A 5095-nucleotide genomic window follows, 5' to 3' on the forward strand; every position below is an offset into this window, starting at 1 on the left:
AAAGGAGGGGGGGGCAGACGAGGGAGGCAACATGGAACTGTAAAGTTAACCCTCCCCTACCCACAGCACAGAGACCAAGAGATTCAGCCCTTACCCCATTCACTCTCCTCTCCCCTCCCCATGGGACAAAAACTCAGTCGTTCTCATGAACGCCAACCCTTCCCTCAAGGTAGCAGAAATCCATCTTCCCTACTAATCTTCCTCCTCCTTCTGGGACAAGACAAGACGCACCCCTTCCACCTCATGGGTCAGAGAGAAACCCAGATATCAATCCCCAACCTCCTAATAAACCCTCCACAAGACTGTGAGAAAGCTTGAGAGCTTGTCTCTCTCACCAACAGAAGTTGGTCCAATAAAAGATATTACCTCTCTAGACATGACACTCAGCTAACCCCTCTGTTCGTTAAGAGCAGCCTTCAGGAAGACATTTGCAGTGTAAAACTCTATTAAACCTACTATGAACAATGCTACGTATATATATGCCAGTAACTGGTGCTCTTTATATTATCTATATATATATTTAGATACACGTTATTATAATGGAGAGATTATTTAGATTATTTTGCACTTTCCATAAAAGATTCTTGCAACTTTTTTTGAACAGCTCTAACACCTCCATTATTTGCAGCAGGACTTTGGAATCTGGCAAGGGGGCATGGGTTTGAATAGCACTGGTCATATCAGTGACCCAGCACTTTGGTGGGGGGGTTTAGGGTCCTATACTGTTCTCCATAATCTCAATTTAAAAACAAGAAGTCTTCTAGTTCTTATGGTTACAAAGAAAACCTTCAAAAATATAAAGCAAGAGTTCTACACTTAGGAAGAAAGAATCCCATGCATTGCTACAGGCTGGGGACCGACTGGCTAAGCAGCAATTCTGCAGAAAAGGAGCTGGGGATTACAGTGGATGAGAAGCTGCATATGAGTCAGCAGTGTGCCCTTGTTGCCAAGAAAGCCAACGGCATATTGGGCTGTATTAGTAGGAGCATTGCCAGCAGATCGAGGGAAGTGATTATTCCCCTCTATTCAGCACTGGTGAGGCCACACCTGGAGTACTACATCCAGTTTTGGTCCCCCCACTAGAGAAGGGATGTGGACAAATTGGAGAGAGTCCAGCGGAGGGCAACAAAAATGATTAGGGAGCTGGGGCACATGATTTACGAGGAGAGGCTGAGGGAACAGGGGTTATTTAGTCTGCAGAACAGTGAGGGGGGATTTGATAGCAGTCTTCAATTACCTAACCGGGGGGGGGGGGGTGTTCCAAAGAGGATGGAGCTAGGCTGTTCTCAGTGGTGGCAAGATGACAAGAACATGAACAAGACATGAACAAGAAGCCATGGTCTCAAGTTGCAGGTCTAGGTTGGATATTAGAAAACACTATTTCACTAGGAGTGTGGTGAAGCACTGGAAGGGGTTACCTAGGGAGGTCGTGGAATCTCCATCCTTAGAGGTTTTTAAAACCCAGCTTGACAAAGCCTTGGCTGGGATGATTTAGTTGGTGTTGGTCCTGCTATGAGCAGGGGATTGGACTAGATGACCTCCTGTGGTCTCTTCCAACCCTAATATTTTATGATTCTATTATCCTAATCCAAAAACCTTACGAGCAAACTCAACAACGGCAAAATATAACATTACCCATGTTTGGACTGTGTGATAGTAGGACTGTATTTTCTAAATGGACAACCAATCTAATTCTCAATTACTGAGGGACAATCTCCACTTATTGTTATATTTTGCTTTCCACAACCAAATCTCTGTACAACTTTTCATGAGTGATGTACCCAAGTACTTGGATTCTAATATCTAAACTGTATAGTTAAATCTATTCACCTAAATTTAGGTTATTGCTGATTATGTAACTGTATGCCAGTACATATGACTTTTAAAAACTTTGTTTTTGTGGATAATCTAAGCACTATACCCAGATGTACAGACACTCTTTTCCCAACCTATGTATTATATAGTTTTTTTAACATTAGCTTTAATAAAAAAATTTAAGATGTGCCAGTTTCTTGAGACAGTTAATTAGGAGGTCAGAGTTAAGGTTCTGTGATAGAAAGCAAGTTTGATTAATTTGGGGTGCACACTGCTTTGATGTATGCTGGACGTATACACATTTGGAGTATGTTGCCAATGGAAGTGAATGTCACATGCACTGTATTATCATCATTGAACATAATGTGAACATGGCAATAAATGCTGGCCTTTAACTTTTATTTCCACCCTTTTAAAATTTTGGGTTAACTGTCATTAAACCACGGTTTGGTCATATTAATAAATTAATAATCAAGAAACAAGAAAACCTCCTCTGTTAGTGGAAAGGGTAGTGCACTAATGAGAGAGATCACAATTTCCCTGCTGTGATCACAGTTACTCGGCCTGAGTCACTGGACTATACTAAGATGCATACAAACCTGGTTCACTTTGTTTTTGTGCTGTTTATCCAAACAGAAAGTTATTTTTATGTTTTTTTTCATTAAGAAATGAGATAGGACCTGCAGAAAAAACTACTACTGTAAAACACAAAAAGAAAAGGAGTACTTGTGGCACCTTAGAGACTAACCAATTTATTTGAGCATAAGCTTTTGTGAGCTACAGCTCACTTAGCTCATGAAAGCTTATGCTCAAATAAATTGGTTAGTCTCTAAGGTGCCACAAGTACTCCTTTTCTTTTTGCAAATACAGACTAACACGGCTGTTATTCTGAAACCTATTGTAAAACAGAAACACAAGGAGGTAGACTTAAGGTTGTCCGTTAAATCTTAACTGGGACATATTCTGACTTCTGACTGCTTCATTAGGCAATGTTATTTTAATATATTTTTGGTATGGAATTACATATAGCTATATTTAAAAACAGAAACTAGAGAAAATTGATAAGTCTCTTCACTATCTGCCTAAACAATTTGGCTAGGCAGTGCAAAAATGGCTAAACATGACACAGGGTTTCTGTAATTACTATATCTCCAGAAGACTTCTGCTTTATTTAATGTACCTGAAGAGAATGAACTAAATGACCTGAAGAAGAGCTCCGTGTAAGGTTGAAAGTTTGTCTTGCTCACGAACAGAAGTTGGGTCTGACAAAAGATATTACCTCACCCACCTTGTCTCTCTGAATTAAAAGAGTAATAAAAAACGATGGTAAAAAAGAATATGAAAACAGCATGGTTTAAATAGCTAAATGATAAAGAACTCCCTCATTTAGATGTTGTCCCTTCAGTTTGTAAGTTCTTTGGGACAAGGCCCTTGTATAAAAGTTCCTTTCTTTACTCCAAACTGGGATCACGTTTACTTTGGCCCCAGGTTTATGATGTGCTCAGCAGGGAGAAAAAACCAGGGAAAGCTCTTCCCAAGTTGCACCCAGCTCTGACAGCAGAGATGGAAAAGGCTCGTTAGGTCTTGTCTAGCTTATCTGCTTCTTTGAACATGGCCGATACAGGACTGTTCTCTATAGAAAAAAATTCTAATACACTGATGTAATAACTCATGTGGAGGACAAAGTCACACCCCCTTAAAGAAAAAATATCAAGTTTTTCTCATGTCATTATGTTAGTGGATAAGGTTTATCCCTACTGCCCTAGACATCAGCCTCCAGAACCACTAGATCTCCTGAGATCCATGCAGATTTCAGAGGATTCCCTAGAGCAGTGGTTCTCAGCCAGGGATACACGTCAACCAGGGGCTATGCAGGGGTCTTCCAGGAGTTAAATCAAATCATCCAGATATTTACCTAGTTTTATAACAGGCTACATAAAAAGCACAAGTGAAGTCAGTAAAAACTAAAATTTCATACAATGACTTGTTTATACTGCTCTATATAGTATATCAGCGGTTCTCAAACTGTGATTTTGCTTTATTGGGGTCACTAGGGCCAGCGGTAGACTAGTGGGGACCCAGGGCAGAAAGTTGAAGCCCAAAGCCTGAGTTTTTAAGTGAGGTGAAACTTCGGGTCTATAAGGCAAATTAGACTCCTGAAAGGGGTACAAGTAATCTGGAACGGTTGAGAACCACTGCCCTAAAGGTCTTCACATCAGCAGTCCCTCTCCCCCACCCCCATGCTTTAGCTTTCCCTGATTGTATCTTTGTTCCTGCCAAGCTCCCCTCACCTGCTGCTCCCCCCAGCGTGCCATGTCTCTGCTCCTTTGTCTACCTCCAGGTGCTTCCTGCCGAACAGTGTTTGGTGGCGCTTAGCACATTCCAGGAGGGAGGGAGGAAGAGCAGGGAGCCACGCACTCAAGGGAGGAGGCGGAGAAGAGGCAGGGACTTGGGGAAGGGGTTGGAGTAGGGGCAGAGAGGGGGCTGAGTTGGGGTGGGGACTTTGGGGAAGGGGTTGGAATGGGGGCAAGGCAGGGGTGGGAAGAGGCGGGGCAGGGACCAGGCCTCATGGAAGGTGTGGAGTGGGGGCAGGGGTAGGGCCAGGGGAAGTGGGGGTGGGGGAAGTGATGCAGCCCTGAAGCCAATGTACTAGTCCTCATGTGGCCCTCCTGGTGATTTGAGTTTGAGATCCCTGCAATACGTCATAAGGGGCCTCCATATAGTTGTTAATACAGCCTCAAAGATGCACTAACTTCCCAGATTTACCACTGGGTAGGGAAAACACACCTTCTCTCTCGGCTTCTTCCTAGATCAGCTGCCAGCCCTTCCGTGGAATAGACTCTGCTAGACCTTCAGAGTCTTCTGACAGCTTGGGGCAACAATGGACAGTGTCACAGAGGGGAATGAGACCAACACATGAACCCTGGGGAAGAAATAACTTCTCCCTCCTGCTATGCATTTAAAAATAAATAGTCACCACTTTAAAGCACCATCAGGAGAATCACCAGATCAGGCACATTTTCCATAGACCTCTCCCCTGGCCCTTTCTCTCTCTCCCCAATTCCAGCTCTCTGTATAGGGCATCAATGGGCAGAATGGTCCCAGAATCCCACACTCCCTTCCCAAATTGGCCACAGATCTAGCCCCACTCCAATTCACCTACCTGCTGTGGGCCACTATTTCTCATTTTACCTTCCACAGAGGCCCAAGTCCCAACCTGACCTTCCCTTTCATGTATGCAGTGAAGTTGTAGCCCTGTCCACCCCAGCATATTAGAGAA

This window comes from Caretta caretta, chromosome 1 (assembly GCF_965140235.1).
Source record: "Caretta caretta isolate rCarCar2 chromosome 1, rCarCar1.hap1, whole genome shotgun sequence".
Classification (NCBI taxonomy): domain Eukaryota; kingdom Metazoa; phylum Chordata; order Testudines; family Cheloniidae; genus Caretta; species Caretta caretta.